Here is a 23,095-nt window from a genome sequence, read left to right on the forward strand (position 1 = left end):
AGGAAAACACCCTTGCAGAGAAGAGACCAGGAGAATAATTAGCCTAATGTCACACTTTTTCTCTTATCCCCAGTTGGGTGTTGGTCAAATCCTACTGGAAGCCAGAGGGTTTGGGAACCCCGTTTAATTAATCACACCATAACAGAGACTTGAAAAAAGGGTAAAATGTTTTACAAGCTGTCTCTTTAAAACACCCACACACACACACTCTTTTTGGGAATTAAAGCATACATCCCTGCCAGAGGCCAGTAATCGGAAGTGCAAGGAGTATTCTTTGTTTTCATATACCGTAAGAGATAGCTCAATGGAATTTTTCAGGTGAAGGTCACAAGATTATCTTTGCCAGAGATGAGATAGATCAGCACCATCAACTATAGTTAAACAACAATAGCCTAAAACTGAAAACCCTCCCTTTAAAATCTCTGTATTTCTGCTTATAGAGAGGATATTGGTACTTTAAGACAGGAGTCTTCCAACCTCCTCATTTGCCATCAAATTAATAAACCTCCCTTTCCTTCTCCTCAAAACACTTGTCCTTGTTCTAATATGGCCTTGGAGACAAGTACCAAACTTTTGCTAACAAAACTATGGATAAATATCCTAAGACAGAGTACAAGGTGGATCTGTGGGAGAAAACAGAAGACATTGAGGGGGTGTACGTATATACATATACATACATATGTGTGTGTATATATAGTATATATATGCACAAGCCTAAATGATGCATAATATTGACAGTATAGAGCACATAGAGTTAGTTAATCAGTTTTATTCTCAGTCTCATTGCCCATAGGAACTTATTCAATAGATCTTTTAAGTATTCTGTGGACTTTGTGTGTTAATCTGGGCAGATAAACTCTTAGCTCTGAAACCCAAAATAATTATAATAATGCCATGTCATTAAACACCTCTAAGAACATGGCATCCCACATGGTGGCTGACAGCAGCAAGGCACACATCCGGTGCAGGCCAGTGGATATCTGTCAAAGCCTCCTGACCTAATGTGAAGTGTTGCTTAGTGTCACCAAGGTACAGGCATTTCCCAAAAGTCTAGGAAGAAGATCGAGGACTTTAACCTTTGGTTTTCCATTTCTTCCAAACGAACAAAGGCAAATCCTGAACTCTTTTATCTCTCTGAAAATGTCCCACATTCTTCACAAAATATTCAGAGACTTGAGATTCATAAGGATCTAGGACTACATGTGCCCTTTGGCCCTCCAGCAGAAATTTCCTGACTGACTTCCCAAGCCCAGAATTTCTTCCAGAGGGATAGATGATCTCTTCTTCATGACTTGATTACAGTCTCGTGTAAGCATTTGAGAAGAACATAATTCCATTCTTGAAGTTTTAAGTGATCAAAATCATACAGGGAACTTTGAATCCAAGTCAGCTTGGCCCAGCTCTTAATTCATTCTTAATTTACTAAATCATTCATTCAGTTGGCTGGTCAACAAATATGTACTAAGAGCTGTTTTATATGCATTAGGGAAGGGATATAGAGGATAAGGGGCAGTCTCCATTTAAAGGAGAATTATAAATATCACACTTGAACAAGGCTGTATATGGGCATAGACATTGCCGTTGATTCAGCCAATGGAGACATCACTGCAAATGAAGCAGACAAGAAAAAAATGATAACCAGGGCTCAGCTTGAATAGGTGATAACCACATGGATATAAGAAAAAATCAGAGCAGGTAAACAAAGTATGGGAAAGTAGTAAACCATGAATATACTGCTAAACCTGCTATAGAAGATCCTGATAAAAGTGTAATGGAGACAGCAGTGCATATGCATGTTAAAACCAGACTGCAAAATTTGGGCTTAATCTTCTAGATAACAGAGAAGTTCTAATGTTTCTGAGTAGAAGAAAAATGGCATTATATCGCTGAACTGGGGTTTCTCAAAAATTTAAAAAGTAAAAATAGAACTATCCAGCAATCCCATTCTCGGTATATATCCAAAGAAAATGAAATCAGTACATTAAAGAGCTATATCTGCACTCCCATGTTTATTGCAGCATTATTTACAATAGCCAAAATATGGAATTAATCTTAATGTCCATCAAAAGATGAATGGATATAGAGCATGAGGTGATACAGCAAAAAACAAAAAGCAAATAAAAAAGAAAAGGAGAAAAATAAAAAATAAAAGATGAATGGATAAAGAAAATGTGGTAAATATACACAATGAAATACTATTCAACCTTTAAAAAGAAGGCAATCCTCTCATTTGTGACAACATGGAAGACCTGAGAGGACATTATGCTAAGTAAAATAACACAGGCTCAAAAAGGCCAATATCATATGATCTCACTTACATGTGGAATCTAAAAAAGTTGAACTCATAAAAGTAGAGAGTAAAATGATGGTTACCACGGCTGGGGAAAGAGCAGGGTAGGGAGAGGTTGGTAAAAAAAAAAAAAATGTAAAATTTCAGTTGGAAAGAATAAGTTCAAGACATCTATTGTAAAAGTTGTTGACTGTAGTTAATAACAATGCATTGTAGTCTTGAAAATTGCCAAGAGAGCAGATTTTATGTTCCCACCATCAAAAAAATTATAAGTATGTGAGGAAATGCATGTTAATTTGCTCAAGTTAGCCATTCTACAATATATAGATATTTCAAAACATCATGTGTACATGAAAAACCTATATAATTTTTATTTGTCAATTAAAAATATTTTTTTTTATTTCAGCTTATTATGGGGGATACAAAAGTTCAGGTTACATACGTTTCCCATGTACCGCCTGTCCACTCAAGTCAAAGCTCCAGGCGTGCCCATTCCCCAGACAGTGCGCACTGCACTCATCATGTAGGTATATACCCATCCCCTCCTCGCATCCCCCCCTCCCCGAGTCAGCACCTTCAAGCCTGACCATTCCCCAGATGGTGCGCAACACACTCATCATGTAGGCATACACCCATCCCCTCCCCCCACCCCCCACCTCAGTCTGATATCCAATTGGTATCATTCCCAGATATGAATTTAGGTGATGATCAGGGAAACCAATTTTCTGGTGAGTACATGTGATGCTTGATTTTCCATTCTTGGGATACTTCACTTAATATAATGGGTTCCAACTCTCTCCAGGAGAACCATAGAGATGTCGTATCTCCGTTATTTCTTATAGCTGAGTAGTACTCCATGGTATACATATACCGCAGTTTACTAATCCATTCATGCATTGATGGGCATTTGGTTTGTTTCCACATCTTTGCAATTGTGAATTGTGCTGCTATAAACATTCGGGTACATGTGTCTTTGCTATAGAATGACCTTTGTTCCTTTGGGTAGATGCCCAATAATGGGATTGCTGGATCGAATGGTAAGTCTACTTGAATCTGTTTAAGATATCTCCATAATGCTTTCCACAGGGGTTGCACTAGTTTGCAGTCCCATCAGCAGTGTATGAGTGTTCCTGTCTCTCCGCATCCACGCCAACATGTGTTGTTTTGGGGTTTTTTGATAAAGGCCATTCTCACTGGAGTTAAGTGATATCTCAGTGTGGTTTTGATTTGCATTTCTCTGATGATTAGGGATGTTGAGCATTTTTTCATATATTTGTTAGCCATTCTTATATCTTCTTTTGAAAAATTTCTATTCATGTCATTTGCCCACTTTTTGATAGGGTTGTTTGATTTTTTCTTGCTGATTTTCCTGAGTTCTAAATAGATTCTTGTTATCAGTCCTTTATCTGATGTGTAGTATGCAAAATTTTTTTCCCATTCTGTAGGTGGTCTGTTTATTCTTGTGACTGTTTCTTTGGGTGTGCAGAAGCTTTTTAATTTAATCAGGTCCCATTCATTTATTTTTGTTGCTGCTGTGATTGCCTTAGGGGTCTTTTCTTCATAAATTCTTTGCCTAGGCCAATGTCTATAAGAGTCTTTCCTACATTTTCTTCTAGAATTCTGATTGTATCACACCTAAGGTTTAAGTCTGTTATCCACCGTGATTTGATTTTTGTGAGAGGTGAAAGCTGTGGGTCCTGTTTCAGTCTTCTACATGTGGCTATCCAATTTTCCCAGCACCATTTATTGAATAGGGATTCTTGTCCCCAGAGTATGTTTTTGCCTGCTTTGTCAAAGATTAGGTGTCTACATAAGGATGGTTTCATATTTGGATTTTCTGTTGTGTTCCACTGGTCTGTGTCCCTGCACTTGTGCCAATACCAGGCAGTTTTAAGAACCACAGCCTTATAGTATAGTTTGAAGTCTGGCGATTTAATACCTCTCATTTTAATTTTATTGCTTAAAATTGCTTTTGCTATACGGGGTCTTCTCTGATTCCATACAAAGTGTATAATTATTTTCTCTACATCTGTGAAAAATGATGTTGGTAATTTAATAGGCATTGCATTGAATCTGTAGATCACTTTGGGTAGTATAGACATTTTAACAATGTTGATTCTTCTGATCCACAAGCAAGGTATGGTTTTCCACCTATTTACAAGTTCTGCTATTTCCTTCCTCAGTGTGTCATAGTTTTCCCTATAGAGGTCCTTTACCTCTTTAGTTAGATATATTCCTAGATATTTTATTTTCTTTGTTGCTATTTTGAAGGGTATTGAGTCTTTAATTTTGTTCTCTGATTGACTATTATTGGCATATATGAATGCCTCTGATTTGTGTGTATTGATTTTGTAACCTGAGACTTTGCCGTATTCGTTAATCAATTCCAGGAGTCTCTTGGTTGAATCCTTAGGGTTTTCCAGATATAACATCATATCATCAGCAAAGAGTGAGAGTTTGATCTCTTCTTTCCCTATTTGGACTCCCTTGATTTTGCTCTCTTGCCTGATAGCTCTCGCAAGGACTTCCAATACTATGTTGAAAAGTAATGGGGACAGTGGGCAGCCTTGTCTGGTTCCAGTTCTAAATGGGAATGCTTTCAGTTTTTCCCCATTCAGTATGATGTTGTCTGTAGGTTTGTCATATATGGCTTGTATCATTTTTAGGTAGGTTCCATCTATGCCTATTTTGTTAAGCGTTCTTATCATAAAAGGGTTTTGAATTTTGTCAAATGTTTTTCTGCATCTATTGAGAGGATCATATGGTTTTTATTTTTGCTTCTATTTATATGGTGAATTACATTTATAGATTTACGTATGTTGAACCACCCCTGCATCTCTGGGATGAAGCCCACTTGGTCATGATGGATTATTTTTTTGATAAGCACTTGGATTCGATTTGCTAGGATTTTATTGAGAATTTTTGCATCTATATTCATAAGAGAAATTGGTCTGTAGTTCTCTATTTTTGTTGCATCCTTTCCTGGTTTTGGTATCAATGTTATGTTGGCTTGGTAAAATGTGTTGGGGAGAATTCCATCCTTCCTGATATTGGAGAATAGTTTATGTAGGATGGGCACCAGTTCTTCTTTGTATTTGTGGTAAAATTTGGGTGTGAACCCATCTGGATCAGGGTTTTTCTTTTTGGGAAGGTTTTTTTATTGCTGTTCCGTTTTCAGTTCTTGATATTGGTCTATTCAGGAACTCTATTTCTTCCTGGTTGAGCCTGGGAAAGCTACGTGTTTCTAAAAATTTGTCCATTTCCTCCACATTTTCCAGTTTGTGTGTATAAAGATTCTTGTAGAATTCATAGATGATATCGTGTATCCCTGTGGCATCGGTTGTGATTTCTCCTTTCATGTTCCTAATGGAGGTTATTAGAGATTTTTCTTTTCTGCTCTTGGTTAGTCTAGCCAGAGGTGTGTCTATTTTGTTTATCTTTTCAAAGAACCAACTTTTTGTTTTATTAATTTCCTTTATGGTTTCTTTGTTGTCCTTTTCATTTAATTCTGATTTGATCTTAGTAATTTCTCGCCTTCTGCTGGGTTTGGGGTCGGTCTGTTCTTCTTTCTCCAGCTCTTTGAGTCTATTCATTAGGTTGTCTATTTGCAAGTTTTCTGTCTTTTTGATATAGGCATTTATGGATATAAATTTTCCTCTCAGGACTGCTTTAGCCGTGTCCCATAGATTTTGATAAGTTGTGTCTCCATTGTCACTTAATTCAAAGAAACTTGTGATTTCTGTCTTGGTTTCTTCCTTTATAGAATAATTGTTCAGGAGAAACTTGTTTAGCTTCCATGACTTTGAGTAGGAATGAGGGTTTCTGTTTGGGTTCATTATTACTTTTATTCCGCTGTGATCTGAGAAGATGCATGGTATAATTTCTATTTTTTTTTTAATTTTTTAAGACATGCTTTATGGCCTAGGATATGGTCAATCTTAGAGAATGTCCCGTGAGCTGATGAGAAGAATGTATATTCTGTGGACTTTGGGTAGAATGTCCTGTAGATGTCAGTCAGGTCCATTTGTTCTAGCATTCTATTTAAGTCCATTATTTCTTTGTTTATTTTCTGTTTGGAGGATCTGTCCTGTACTGTCAGTGGGGTGTTAAAGTCTCCAGCTATTACAGTATTGTTATCTATCATTTGGTTCAGATCAAGTAGGATTTGCTTTATGAATCTGGGTGCACCAAATTTGGGTGCATATATATTAAGTGTAGTCATGTCTTCTTGTTGAATTGTGCCTTTCACCAGTATATAGTAACCATCTTTGTCTTTTATTACTTTTGTTGGTTTAAAAACTAAGTTATTGGAAATTAAGACTGCCACATCAGCTTTCTTTTGGCTACCATTTGCTTGAAATATCGATTTCCATCCTTTTATTTTCAGTCTAAATGCATCTTTGCGGGTTAGGTGAGTTTCCTGAAGACAGCAGATACTTGGTTTGTGGTTTTTTATCCATTGGATCAGTCTGTGTCTCTTGAGTGGGGAATTCAAGCCATTCACATTTATTGAGAGAACTGATAAGTGGAACAGATTTCTGTTCAGCTTGTTGGGTAAAATTTCATTGCTATATTTTCTCTCTTGAGCCATTGTGGTATCTGGAATTTGATCTTTAGCTCTTGAGTAGTTTTACATTCATGGGTCTTTCTTGTGCTGGTCCGTGTGCAACTCTCTTTTGAGTACTTCTTGGAGGGCTGGTCTTGTCTTGGTGAATTCCCTCAGTCCTTGTTTATCTGAGAATGTCTTGATTTCTCCTTTGTATAGAAAACTTAGCTTAGCTGGGTACAAGATTTTAGGCTGGGCATTATTCTGTTTCAGAAGAGTGAGAATGGGGCCCCAACCTCTTCTTGCTTGTAAGGTTTCAGTTGAGAAATATGGCGTAATTCTAATGGGCTTTCCTTTGTATGTTACTTGTTTCTTTCTCCTTACAGCTCAAAGAAGGGACTCTTTAGTGGATATTTTGGTCAGTCTGATGACTACATGGCATGGTGTTTTCCTATTTGCTATGAATCTCCCAGGGGTCCTTTGAGCTTCTTGAATCTGTATATCTAGAGTTTTAGCAAGGCCTGGAAAATTTTCCTCAATTATGTCTTCAAATACCTTATCCAACCCTTGCTTATTATCTTCTTCACCCTCAGGAATGCCAATAACTCTCACGTTAGGTTTCTTCACATAATCCCACATTTCTTGAAGACTCTGATCATTTCTCTTATTTCTTTGTTCTATCTCTGTGACTGACTTATTTAATTGGAAAGAGTTATCTTCAATCTCTGAGATTCTTTCCTCTGTTTGATCTAGCCTGCTCTTGAGACTTTCCACTGTGTTTTGTAGCTCTCTGAATAAATTCTTCATTTCTAGGAGTTCAGTTTGGTTTTTCTTCAATATTTCAATTTCTTTAGTGAATTTTTCTTCCAAATCCTGTATTTTTTTTTTTTTTTTGTGGTTTCTTTGTGTTGGTTATCCATTATTTCTTGTTTATTATTCAGCTTGTTTATAATCCATAATTGAAATTCTTCCTGTTCCATGTTGGTATTTTGAGTCTGGTTTGTGTCAATTGGTTGAGAGCTGGTATTTCTCTTTGGGGGTGAGATTTCTGTTTGATTCTTTGTGCTCCCCGTGTTTTTTTGCTGGTCCCTTCCCATCTAGATCTATTGTTAGATATTTTCTTACAATTTTAATCTGGTTAACAGCACACTTTGTACTCTGTTCTTAGGATGTGAAGCAATCTAGGTATGTTGCTTACTTTGTCAAGAGGGGGAGACTGTTGTGTATTGTTTAGAGTTTTTTCTACCTCAGTTGGGGGGCTGCTTCTGATGGGTCCAGCCCTAGAGGATTGGAATGACCTAAGACTGCTTTGGCGAGTTAAGTCACTGTGTTGTGATCTTTCAGTAAGCAGGCAGGATCCACACTAGTTGCAGGCAGAAATTCTCTCTGTTTCTGTTTGTTTGTTTGTTTGTTTGTTTCCTTTGGTTCTTCCTCTATAGGGGTGGTTTCTGTCTCTTTCCGCAGGAAAGACACTGGCTACGGGGAGTGGGCAGTGCCCTCGCTTGCTCAGTGCCCCAGCTGCTGCAGCTCCCATGGGCAAAAGTCTGCCCTGGCCCAATGTCCCCAGGGACCAGGCTCCACACTCTCATGTCTGGAGAAGTACTCAGTGTTTACACAAGGGTGGGGTCCCTATAAAGAGTCCACGGACCAGGGGAGGGAGCCGCTCAGGGAGTCATCCGGCACCCTATGGCTCCGCAGCGGCTACACTGTGGACTTCATGATGGCAACTGCATGCCCGCAGATCGCCGGCACTGGGGGTTAATGTTCCGGGTCTGGCAAGCACCAGAGCCGGGGGCCTGGCGAGTATAGACACCCACAGGGGCTCCCCGGCTAGGGAACTGCCAAAAAGAACAAAAAAAATACAAAACAATCTGTGGTTCGGCGACCCTTTGCTGCTTTTCACCTTAGAGCAGCTCCATCCCTCCTCACTAAGTGTGGTCTCGGCCGAGATCCCCCAGAGTCTAAGCTGTTTCCCGAAAATGTCTCCTGTCCACAGAGCCCCACATCTCCTGCGGTGATTCTGCACCGGCTTCAGGCAGATCTCTAATTAAGTGGGTGTGGAGGTCAGTGGGGAGAACAAGCCGCTTTCCTATGAGGCTGCCCCCACCCCACTCGATGGTGAGAAGGGTGCAGCCGTCCCACACTCTGCTGTCTATTGTCCATCCCGCACTCTCCAGAATTTCGCGATCCTATTTCCCGTTCACCTCAGACTTTTCTTGCTCTCTGTGTCCCACGTTGATTCTCCATGGATTCACACTGCTATTCTTGTGGGGGCATGATTCTCTAGCATTCTGGTAGGTCGAGATCCATGCCTTCCTCTCCGGGAGCATGAATCCAGGAGGTCACCTCCACTCCACCATCACAGCCCCTCCTCTCTTTTTTTTTTTTTTTTTTTTTTTTTGAGACAGAGTCTCACTCTGTTGCCCGGGCTAGAGTGCCCTGGTATCAGCCTAGCTCACAGCAACCTCAAACTCCTGGGCTCAAGCAATCCTTCTGCCTCAGCCTCCTGAGTAGCTGGGACTACAGGCACATGTCACCATGCCTGGCTAATTTTTCTATATATATTTTTTAGTTGTCCATATAATTTCTTTCTATTTTTAGTAAAGATGGGGTCTTGCTCTTGCTCAGGTTGGTCTTGAACTCCTGAGCTCAAATAATCCACCTGCCTCGGCCTCCCAGAGTGCAAGGATTACAGGCGTGGGTCACCACGCCCGGCCGAGAGTCATGGTTTTGAGTAGTTGTGGGTAAACATTTCATGGCTGGAACTGTTTCATTCTAAGGCCTGAGAACTTAGAGTGAACCTGACCTAGTTCCTGATAAGAACTACTCCTAATATACTGTCCATGCCTTGGTAGCTATTTGATTCAGTGTGAAAAGAATTTAATTTAGTAAATAACATCAACCAAATTGGTAATTCCATGGTGTGAGGGCACATCAGAGGGCTAGCTAACTCAATTCTTTGCTTTCCCCAAGTTGAGTTAGAATCATGCAAGGGTCACCTGTGAACCTTTGTATCTTTATCCTTGGTTATTAACTGTATGCTTGGGGAGGAAGAGGGCAGAGAATTGGCAAAATGGGGAAAATGGACTACAGAGAAAGTAATGACAGAGATGTACATTGTTTGGGCTTCAGAGTCTGAGGAATCTCTATAGAAAAATCTTTGAGTGGAAGGTGTCACCCAAGATAAATATTCCCTGTAATTTTAGTCCAACAGGTGTTGGAAATAACATTTTCCTAAGGATGCCCCATGGAATTAACCATCTCGGTAGAGTATGCCCATCTTTAATGTATTTATTGTCTTTTGGTTTTAACCATTTGTGCAGACTTTCAATTTGGGAAATTGACATTTAACTGAAGTGTCAACTCTGAAAGCTTAGCTTGAGGATAAAAATTGGAATGGAGGAAAGCAGGTAAAAAGGGACGGCAGCACAGGTGAGTTGCCATCACTGGTTTCCTGCAGAGTCATCCACAAAGCACTTGGATCAGAAGGTCGTGTGGGGAGGTCTGAAACACCAGGAGTTGGCACATAACACGACATAAGAGGAATATGCATTTTGGAAGATATCGGGTGACCTGGGGACATCTCAAGGCAGCTCTGTGCATTTCCAGTCTCCAATGAATATGAGCCAGAACTCTGATATTTTTTAACATGTCTATTGAATCTTAAGAACTTCAGGAAGCAAGACTGTTTCTGAGATGTGTTTTCCACATTTGTATCCTGGGACCTGCAGGGAGAAACACGAGGAAGGATTAGGGTTTTTTCTGATCCCCAAATATCCTGGCTTTGGATATAAGCAGTGGGGTGAGAGTACACTATCCTCAGCCCTCAAAGGACACACACACGAGAATGTAATGACTTTCAGACCAGGGGTAGTCCTGGAATCTGTGTCTGTGACAAAGTGTGATGCCAGCGGGCCCGAGGGACTGCTGAGACTTGGAGCAGGCATTACCACGGGGCGGCGCTCTGCCCCCAGCTTTTAGTCACTCCTTCATCTCGTCTTCCTCCACTTCCAGAAGAGGTTAGCCTCGTGCTTTTGTACTTGGACGTTCCAGCCTTATCAGAGGACTGGCCAAATGTTTCTCTTTTACGGACTCTGCATTTCCAGTGTACTTACTGTCTTAGCCCGTTTGGGCTGCTGATACAAAGAACCACAGACTGGGTGGCGTTTAAACAACAGAAATTTATTTCTCACTGCTTTGGAGGCTGAAAGTCTAAGATCAGGGTGCCACCATGGTAGGGTTTTGGTGAGGGCCCACTTCCAGGTTGCAGACTGACATCTTCTCAATGAATTCTCACTTGCTAGAAAAGAGGTGGAAAGCTCTCTGAGGCCACTTTCATAAGGCCACTAATCCCATTCATGAAGGTGCCACCTTCATGACCTAATTAACTCTCAATGTCCCCATCTTCTAATACCATCATATTGGGGGCTAGGGTTTCAACATATGAATTTTGGGGAAACAAACATTAAGCTCATTGAGCTTATGGTACAAGAGTGACTAACCAAAGCATGGTAGTCTCTCAGTTAATCAAATCTATATTCATTTCTTAAGCACCTAATTTCATCCAAGGCTCTGGATTCAGGATGCCTGAGACTGAAACCTCCATTAGCTACTATCTGTAGATGAGTTACTTAACTTTTCTGTGCCTCAGTTTTTCTATCTGTAAAGTGGGGCAATAGAATCTGCTCATGTTCCTGGCACAGGGTAAGTACTATGTAAACATCTGCTATTATAACTATTAAAAATCTTTATTCAAAGGGGGGACTATCAAGGTAACCAAAGATTCTAATTAGATGGGTTGTGGTTAATTGAAAATCTTCAGTAAATAGGCAAGTCTTGAAAAATAAGTCATTTCTAACTGGGAGAGAAAGAATGCATGACACAATTGGGTTTGGAAGTATCAGGCACTTACAAGACGTCATCAGGGTGATACACTTCTTCCCAGAAGAGTGTGGTATCTATGCAGACACTCCCCAAGCACCAGCTGGTTGTGAAGAGCTTATCTTGTCTGCAGCTGTTATCTGATGCTCCCAGGTTTGGGTGCCAGGGCAAGCTGCACCCAAATTTGGGAAGTTTCTCTCTCCTTTTGCTGGGTTCTGTAAGGAACAGCTCTTTTGCCATAGGAACAGGTCCCTGAAGATTGTTTCACTTGCTGTAGCATCCCCCAGATAGGTCCAAGGTTGGGGCCCTCTAGGGATAAGATAGCTTATCCCAGCAGGAAAAGATTGTAACTTCAAGTACCTGCATTAAATAAAATTAGTCCCTGGGGCAAGACCACAGCAGCTCAGGGAGCATCAGTTGCTGGGTACTGGTGGCCTCTGTTCTACACAATGTCCAGAGTCAATATGGCTCATTTCTGCCTTCTAAACTGTAATTACTAAATAACTCTTATTTCCATTTTAACCAAAATTAATTTCTGGTGTTTGGTATATAACCACTCAAATTTAAAATGCCTCTAATTTTAATAATAATAATTATCTGTAATCAAATTTTAAAGTAATTTGCCCCCCCTTTGAATATTTACCATCTGATATTTTAACTTGTATCATGATTTTCTCCTAAATTTGTCTTTTTACTTTTAATTTTGATCGACACATAATTGCACCTACTATAATATCATGATGAAATTATTGCACAATGTCTACACGTACTGAAATATCACCATTGTACCCCTATGTCCTTTCATAGAAATGTGGTTCCTATATAGCTTTATTCCCCTTTTCCCCCTTTTTGTTATACTAATGTTATATTTATTGTACCTATATAGTTACAACTGCATCAATGTGTTCTTATAGTTATCTATCTGTTTAAATAAGCTGAAGGAAGAGGGCAATGATATATCGAAAAAATTGTGATGTTAAAATTATTGTCCACTTTTGGTTCTCCTCATTTGTGGATTCAGGTTTTTATCTGGAAGCATTTGCTCAGCACAACATGCCTTCATTCCCATTCACCTCCTCTGTGCTGCTATTGGCAAATACATTAAATTTCTATATGCTATAGCCCCCATAAAATTACAAACACATCTTTATAAAGTTTCTTTTAAAAATCAGTACTGTAAGAAAAAATTCATTTATATTGTTTCATAATTATATGATTACCTTTAATGACATTCTTTGTTTTTCTTATGCATTCAAATTATTGTCTGGCCTCAATTTATTTCAGCCTGAAAAATTTCTTTTAGTATTTCTTATAAAATCTGTTTCCTTGCAACAAATTGCCTTAGTTTTTATTTTTCTGGAATGTTTTTATTTCTCTTTTTAATATATAGTTTTTCTGGGTATAGAATTCTTGGGGGACAGTTTTTATTTGAGAATTAGACAAAACAAATTATGAAGAAGGACTTGAAAATCTTCCAAGAGGGCAAGAAGTGAAGACCTAAGAACGCTAACTGGATAGAGCAACAGAGTCAGAGTGACGGCCGCTGGTGACAGACCGGACTGGGCTGGAGGCTGCAGGGAAAACCGCAGTGGAAGACATGGGAGTCTGGGGACCAGGTAGTTCTCACTGCAGCCAAATGCAAAGTTCCTGGTTACAGCATGAAAGATGGTACATGCGGGGTATGCCAGGCTCAACCCAAGCATGCTTAGGTCTGGCGCCTTGGGGAGAATCCATAGACTGAGTGGGGAAAAGTTACCACTTTAGCGTCAGACAGTATTTGATTAAGAAAGTGTACCACAAACATGGCAGTTGTGATCAAGGTTAAGGTTAATGTCAAAGTTTGTGGTGGATGGGTGTCACAGAAGCAAATATTAATAAAATGTGTCAGTTGCTAAGGATACTCTGACCATTTTATTCCACACACTCTAATGCTGAGCGTGTGGAGTAAAACATCCCTGTAAGTAGAAACAACAGAGGGGACTGGACAGGCTGGCGGAACACCCCGCCGTGGGAGCCTGGATGTCCACATTGGAATGAGGTATCTCGGTGAGGACAACGCATGATCCAACCCTCCACGCTACCTGAGCGGAGGTTTCCTTTCTGTCCTCCAAAATGCACCTTCCCAAACTGGGTGGGGCAAAAGGGTAAAAAGATACCTTTGCATTCTGCTTTCTATGCCAGGTGCCCTGTCTCAAGGCTGCGACCTCTGGTGACAGAGCCTTCACCTATGGAGATCTGGCACAGGGGGCATTTTCTTCATTTCCAAAAAAGTGGTATATAGGCGACCTGTGCCCTTGAAATCTAGGGACCACTGAGGAATATGTATGAAGGCCACCAGGAATCTCTCAGTCAGCAAACATACACTGAATAAATGACATGGAAATGAAAAAAAAAGTTGAAAATTAGAGTTGTTTTAAAACTTCTGTTTTGTTGACAAGGACTGAGACCAGACAACCCACCTGGGAAAGATCACCTAAGAAAATGAGCTCACACAGCATAAAATTTGGGACCCAGCTGTTGCTACTCTGTTTTTTCCCAGAGATTAGGTAAACTCAGTTTTCCCTCATGAGGTTCCCCTTTCCAACAATGCCAGGGCCAGGGCCACCCTGCACCTACAGGTGACATGACAGTTAAGGGCCCTGGAGGGAGATGACTGACAGCATCCCTTCTTACATGTCTTAGGGACCATAATCCGCATCCACAGAATGGCCCCAAGACTCAGCTGGTCTGAATGTGTTTCTCAGCTTCAGTCACAGTGAGCTCTCAAGGATCAGGTGGGTGGTGAGAGGAGGCGGGATTTCCTCAGTAACGTCTGCAATTCTCTCATATGTTGTTCTTATATCTCACTGAATTATAATCAGTGATGTTTTGAGATAACATAAATTTCACTAGCATTATGACCATATAAATTTATAGAATTTTGAAAGGCAATTTGTTATTTTGTGATGTAAGTAAATTGGAATTTTATGCCACTATTCACCATTTCTCATTGTAATAAATTAGTACATCAAATTGTTTTATGCATTTATGGATAATTTTTCCTTTTAAGGCACAACAAATCTGAACAAATTTAGAATGATTGAATTATACTTCTCTTTTTTTGTTAAGTTTGGAGATATTTTAGTATTTTACTAATACTTAAAGACTAATGTCATAAACTAACGTTTTTAAAACTTGAATTACAGTGTTACCTTATCATTGAAAATGTCTTCTACATTTACTATCCCTACTTTTACTCTGAAAGTTTCAAATTGTAGTTAGCTTAATAAAACATTTTCACAAATAGCAACAAGTAAATTTCAATTTAGTTGCTAAAATTCACAAGTTAACATTATCTGAACTCAGTAAGATTAGTGTCTTCTAGTGCATATATATATATATATATATATATATATATCTTTTTTTTTTTTTTTTTTTGAGACAGAGTGTCACTTTGTTGCCCTGGCTAGAGTGAGTGCCGTGGCATCAGCCTCGCTCACAGCAACCTCAAACTCCTGGGCTCAAGCGATCCTACTGCCTCAGCCTCCTGAGTAGCTGGGACTACAGGCATGCACCACCATGCCCGGCTAATTTTTTTTTTTTTTTTTTTTATTTTCAGTTGGCCAGATAATTTCTTTCTATTTTTAGTAGAGACGGGGTCTCGCTCTTGCTCAGGCTGGTCTCGAACTCCTGACCTCGAGCAATCCACCCGCCTCGGCCTCCCAGAGTGCTAGGATTACAGGCGTGAGCCACCGCGCCCGGCCATCTTTTTTTTTTTTTAATGAAGTACAGAGGGGATGGATTAAGGACACTGTTGAAAACAGAAGGGAGTAAAATGATGACAGAGATTGTGTCTTTGTTGTTCAGGAGGGCATCAAACCCTCAAGAAACCTGATCAATGAAAAACTTCTGTTCCTGAACATTAGAAAATTTTGTTTGTCTTAAAATACGTCTTGTTAAAGCCCCTGCATTTCACGTGTAGAAGGAAGGATGACTGAGAGGAAGGGTTTTGACTGATCCTGACCAGAGTTCCTGAGCACAGAGGACACACGATTTCCTTCCTAATACAATCTTCGACTCATTTCACGTGACTATGATCTACTCATTCTTGTGATGCACAAGGATATTATGGTGAAAGACACTGAAAGACTTTAGGAAAAAATGTTTATTTTGCTTGTATCTTTTTGGTTCTGTGGTCAGAAAAATGCACTGCCAGACAGGATTTTAAGATTTCAAAAATTTGTAGCTCAGAATTTGTGATGAATTCTGTCCCATGTTTTGTCGTCTCCTACCCCTGCCGTAACAGTTTTGGCTATTGTTTTTCATATAAACTGGGAATACAGTGTCTTGAGAGTGTGAATACTCATGGTTAGCAGGCATTGTGCTTGCAGCTGCTCCCTATTCTAAGTTAAATACACAATCTCTGACATTATTTTACTCCTTTCTGTTTTCTACAGTGTCCCTAACCCATCCTCTCTGTATTCCATTATTTTAAAAATATATACACTAGGAGGCACTAACCTTACTGAATAGTAGATGCATTTCAGTTTTTCAACTGTATTTGAAACTTGTCAAAAAATTTTTGCCACTTGTACACTTCACAAAACATCTTCAAGAAACTGTTCTAGCTAGCCAGATGCTATATAGATGACAGATAGATATATTCTTGATATTGCCAGCTATGTTTCTCAGGTTGCCAACTATTGTCACCAAACTAAAAAACAGTCCTCCCCACCAGCCACATCATCTGCAATTCTCATAATCACTTTATGCTATTAATAACCAATCATATATTTTACAATGCTCTTCGTAGAATGTGGTAAAATTGATGAAGAATATGACACTTTGGATTATTACTATAATAAAAGTAAGCATATGATGTTATTTTGTGACACATATATAGTCAAGTATATGTCAGGCAGAATGCAAATAACTATATTAAAATAACAATAATAAAATAATGTAATAAAACACTATCATATATTATTATAAAGATGAAGACAGATTTAATCAAACTTCATTTTCTACAAAGTAACACATTCTCTAATGCAAAACAGTATTGGGTTTATAAATGACTTCTTTCTTTTATGACAATCCTTCTCTTTTTTGGACATCTGCTCTAAGTCCCTAGACTTTAAGATCAATCTGTTTCTGGTCTATGGCATCTAATAAAAAATTGCCTGGCATAGGCCGGGCGCGGTGGCTCACGCCTGTAATCCTAGCACTCTGGGAGGCCGAGGTGGGCGGATCGTTTGAGCTCAGGAGTTCGAGACCAGCCTGAGCAAGAGCGAGACCCCATCTCTACTAAAAATAGAAAGAAATTATATGGACAGCTAAAAATATATATAGAAAAAATTAGTCGGGCATGGTGGTGCATGCCTGTAGTCCCAGCTACTTGGGAGGCTGAGGCAGTAGGATCGCTTGAGCTCAGGAGTTTGAGGTTGCTGTGAGCTAGGCTGACGCCACGGCACTCACTCTAGCCTGGGCAACAGAGTGAGACTCTGTCTCAAAAAAAAAAAAAAAAAAATTGCCTGGCATTAAAAAGTCAGAAAAAAATATGGCCCATAGAGAGAAAAGTTAATAAATAAAAAGTTCCAGAAATTACAGACAAAATGGAATTAGCAGGAAATACTGGGGTATAATTCTCTTCTCCATGTGGCCCTAACATTTTTGTATATCTTATGAATAAGGTGCACTGACCAATGTTTTGTCTGATTATGTTTTTAAGAATGTTTGTATATAGAATAGCCTTGGTGATAAAGACATTTTCTCACTTCACATCAAATGGTAGGTCTGCTTATCACTTTAAGAACGAAACAAGTAGTGTCTTCCTCCAGAGCAAAATGCAGGCAGCCTTAATGCCTAGAAGAGTAAAGACAATGGCCCCATGTGGGGCAAAAGGATGGACTGCTCACTGTCCGCTGTGAGAGACCAGGGGTCCCCTCCTACAGGGATCATGCAACTGCCTTTGCATTGACCTATGGGCACTGGGGATTGAAAAACCAAGGAGAAAATGCCAGCATTCTGGCTGCTGCTATTTCTGTGAGTGCTACACCGGCCATTGTCGAGGCCCCACGAGTACCACATCTTCGGCAATCACCTATGAAACTGTGTGAGAGATATGTGTTCACTCGCAAGTGGGATAAAATATCATTCTCTTCACAATTTTTGACCACAAGTATATTAAAATATAAATTATACAAATGCTTTGTATGTCTTTACAAAATAGAGGAAAACAAAAGACATATGAAGAAAATATAAAAGTTATTTAAAAAGACACAAGTAAAACTAGTAGAGATAAAAAATCAATATAAAAAATGCTGTGAGATTCATAGCAGATGAGACACTGGTGAAGAAAACTTCAGTAAACATAAGTACACAGCAAACAGCAACTATTCAAAACAAATTACAGAAAGAGAAAGAGAGCAAAAGGAAAGAAGGAAGGGAGGGAAGCAGGGAAGGAGGGAGGGAGAGAAATCTGCTAAAAAAGAGGAAAGCGTTGTAACCTGTGGAAAAAATGTCAAGTTATCTAATATAGGTCCCATTGTAGTCCCAGGAGTAAAAGAGACAGATGGAAAAAGAAGAAATACAGTCAATAAACAGTGGCCGATAATTATCTAAATGTAATGAAAAACATAATCTCACAAATCAAAGATGATTATTGAAGAATAAAATAGAAAATAAACCACCAGGCACACCATAATTAAATTTCTGAAAACAAGTGACAAAGAGAAAACTTTAGGAGCACTGTGCAATGTAGGAGGGATAAATATATTACATGACAAGGAATAAACACAAGAATAAAAGAATAAAATCTTTTGTAACCAGAAATATGTTGCTCAAAAGACATTGGAGAGGCATATTTAAAGTACTGAAAAAGAAAGTCAACTTAGATTTTATATTCAGTAAGATGTGTTTCAAAATCAAAAACTATGAGAGTTTATCTCCACGAGATCTTGCACTAGCAAAAACAAACAAAAAAGTATATGGTAATGACATATTTTTTGCAGAAGAGAGATGATACCAAAAGAAAATGTGAATATACCAAAGAATGAAAAAGACCTGAGAGAGTAAACATAGTGATAGCAGATAACAGATATTTTTCTCATATCATAATTTATTTAATAGGTAATAGATTACTTACAGAAAAATAACACTACAGATTTATTATGTGATTTATAATATACATAGAAGTAGTATATGTGATAACCATAACGACACGGATAGGAAGGGAAACAGAAGTTTATAATAGTAACATCTAACAATATATGTGAAGTGGTATAGTTATTAGTGTAACACACTAAAAATGTATATGATAAATCCTTAAGTAGCAACTAAAAAATTATTTCTGTATGTTTTTGTATATTAAGACATCATTTTGTACAACTTAAATATATACGACATAAATAAATTAAAATAAGATAAAGAAGTAGAGCTAAAATTCAATGGTAGAAGTAAAACTAAATAGTAAAAATATTCAATAAGAACAAAAAAACACTGGAAAAAAGCAAGAAAGAAACAAAGGATGTATGAAAATTTAAAAAATGTTAAGATGCTAGATTTAAATAGACATTAAAGATTTGGTAATTTAAATTTATGTAAATGGTCTATTTACAATTTAAATACAGAAATTACCAAAATGGACTTTTAAAAAACATATAAATGGCTATATGTTCTACATAAAATTATTTTAAATATAAAGAAAAATTTTGCTAATGGTAAACGGATGGTAAAACATGTACTATTAAATATGCATTAAAAAGCTGCAACAGTTATTCTAATGTCAGAGAAAACAGACCTGAGAACAAGGAGTATTGCCAGGAATAAGGAGATATATTTCATAATAAAGGAATAAAAATAACAGAAAGTCATAACAATTGTAAAGGGGTATTTGCACCCAGTAACATAGATTTAGAATACAAGAAACAGTAAAAGAACCAAAAGGAGAAATACAGAAATCCATAATTTCATTTGGATATTTCAACACGCCTCTCTTAATAATTAATTGACAAGTAGAGAAAATATAATTAAGACTATGAAAAGCTGGAGCACCACCAATAAAAAACTGTTCTTCATAATTACTTACTGAATGAGTTCTCCATGTAATTAATAACATAATACACATAATTTGCAAGTGTATATAGACTATTCACCAATATAGATTATATTCTCAGTGATAAAATATATCTCAATAAATATAAGGTAATAAGAATCATACAAACTATGTTCTATGACCAGAAAGAAATTCAATTACAAATCAACAATGGACACATATCTGAAAAAAGTGTAAACATCTGAAAAATAAACAACATACTTTTAAATAACCCACGATTCAGGGAAGCAATCACAAGGGGAAACAAATAAATGTTTCCATATATTCCAGTGCATGTTACTCACAAAGTAAAATCTGTGGAATAAAGCTAAATTAGTGCATAGAGAAAAAAGAATAGACGTCTGAAATCAGTCATCTAAGCTGCTTCCAGCTTTTCATCTACTGGTTATTTCAATAATTTATTTAAAAAGTGACAAAGCTCTGCCAGATTAACCTGTTAAAAAAAGGTGAGAAGACACAAAGTAACAATATCAGGGCTATAAGAAGGGATAAACTAGAAACCCTACTAATGTTAAAAGGATAATAAGAAATATCATAAATAACTTTACTGCAATAAATTTGGTAAACCAGATCGAATGAACAAATTTCCTGAAAACTATGAACTGTCAAAATTCACCTAAAAAAACAGTTCACAAAAGCATCACATAGATGTATATAAATTGAATTGGCCATTAAAAATCTTGCCACTAAAAAAAAAAAAATCCAAGCCATGATGGCTTCAGTGATGAATTTTACTAATTGATAGCAAATCATAAGAATTCTATAAAAACTCTTTCAAAATACAGAGAAGGATACTTTCTTTCTTTTTTTTTTTTTTTTTTTGAGACACAGTCTCGCTCTTTTGCCCTGGCTAGAGTGCCGTGGTGTCAGCCCAGCTCACAGCAACCTCAAACTCCTGGGCTTAAGCAATCCTTCTGCCTCAGCCTCCCAAGTAGCTGGGACTACAGGCATGCACCACCATGCCCAGCTAATTTATATATATATACACATACACACACACACACTCACATATATATATTTAGTTGTCCATATAATTTCTTTCTATTTTTTAGTAGAGACGGGGTCTCGCTCTTGCTCAGGCTAGTCTCGAACTCCTGAGCTCAAACGATCCAGCCGCCTCGGCCTCCCAGTGTGCTAGGATTACAGGCGTGAGCCACCGTGCCTGGCTAGGTTACATTTTTGTCTCATTTTATAGTACCAGAATTACCCTGATATTAAAACCAGACAAAGGTATTACAAGAAAGGAAAACTGAATATAAATGCAAAAGTCATTAACTTTTAAAATATTAGTAAATTTATAAATATGTATTTAAAGGACCACACATCATGTTCAAGTGGGCTTTATCTCAGGAATGTAAAGTTTATGTAATATTTGAAGATCTATCAATTCAAATAACTATAATAGACTACAAAGCAAAACAAAACAAATCCAAAAAAAAAAAAAAAAACCATGTGGTCCTCTTACTATTTGCAGGAAAAAAAAACTCAGCAAATTAAACACACACTTACTATTAGTAATCTCAGCAAAACAGGGATGAAAGGAACTTGCTTAATGTGATAAAGGTTATTTCTGAAAAATCTCCAGAGAACATTAAGTCAAGCATATCAAGGCCAGGATGTCCACTCTTACCTCTTCTATTTAACATTTCCATGGAGGTCTTGGCCAGTGCAATAAGGCAACAAAAAGGAATAAAAGGCACATAGATAGAAAAGAGTGAAATAAAACTGTTATTATTCACAAACAACATTATTTTTTATGGGGAAAATTATAAGAAATCTACAAAACAACTAGTAGAACAAATAAGTGAGTAAGATCATAGGACACAAGATTACCATTTTTGTGCTATCATGAACAATTAAAAATTGAAATTAAAGTTACCACTTATAAATGCATCAAAAATGCTTAGGGATTTTTTTTAATCTGTGCAAATTTGCAGAAAGGACACTACAAAACATTATAGAGAAATAGTCAAGATGACATCTAAATAAAGAGAGGTGCCATGTCTATGAATTGGAAAACTCAATATGGCTAAGATGTCAACCTGCAATTTCATTTAAAATCCAGGCAATTGTATTTTACAGATACCAACAAGATAATTTTTAACAGAAATTCAAAGACCATTAAGTAATCAAAATAATTTTTTAAAGGAAAAACAAAGTTGAATGACTATCATTACTTGATACCAATACTTTCTATAATACTAATGAAATAAAGATAATGTGGTTTTTTTTCCATAATGGCAAAGAATTGGTAAATGGAACAGGATATAAAATCCAGAAATAGATCCACATGGAAACAATGTAAAATTGTCTGAAGACAATATGAAATGTATAGCCATTTAAGAAAGAGAGTTTAGCTGTTGTTTTCACATAGATAACACTACACTTATAATTAAACAATCCCATTTCTAGGTATTTACTTAATAGAAATTAAGACTAGTTTCCATAAAAAGGTTTGAACTTGAATACTTAAAATAATATTCATAATAGCCTAAAAACAGAAATAACCCAAATATTTAACAAGTGGTGAATGGATATATAGAGTTTGCTGTATAATACGATGAAATAGTACTCAGAGCTAAAAAAAGAGAACTACTAATGAATCTCACATCATAACGTAGATGAATCTCAAATGTCTTATGTTAAGTGAAAGATGCCAGACACAAAACTGCATATTTTATGATTAAATTACGTAAAATTCTAAATGGGCAAAATTATGAAGACAAAAAGCAGATCAGTGGTTATCAGAGGCCAAGGCGGGAAAGAGGGATGGGCTGCAGTGGCCAAGGGGACAATGGGATGAGAGAAACATTCTGTATTATGACTTCTCTGGTGGTTACATTATAGTATATACATTTGTCAACACTCAAATTTACACTTAAATTGGAGGATCATCCTTTCAAAGTTCTAGCTCAATAAAACTGGATTAAAACTTTACCCTTATTGTTTAATAGACAAGGAATACTTTGAGACTCTGGGATTTTAGAATTTAACGCTACCAAAAATCAATTAAATGATGGTGAAATGCTGCTTAAGTGATCAGATTATTTTATATTTTAAACAGATTCAGATTCTCTGTGTCACCATCTATCAATTCTATCTATCTATCACTTCTATCAATGATTATATATCCTTTCCTGTATTCTACCAGAAAAGAGGAAAAGGGAATAATGTTCGGGATCAGGCTGAGAGTACATGTCTGTGGTCTGAGGACGTGAATCTCATGTGCATGTTCATGGTCTCTCCCCATTCAAGGGCACCTCCAGAGACACATATATACACATAC

This window comes from Eulemur rufifrons, chromosome 17, assembly GCF_041146395.1.
Source record: "Eulemur rufifrons isolate Redbay chromosome 17, OSU_ERuf_1, whole genome shotgun sequence".
Lineage (NCBI taxonomy): Eukaryota > Metazoa > Chordata > Mammalia > Primates > Lemuridae > Eulemur > Eulemur rufifrons.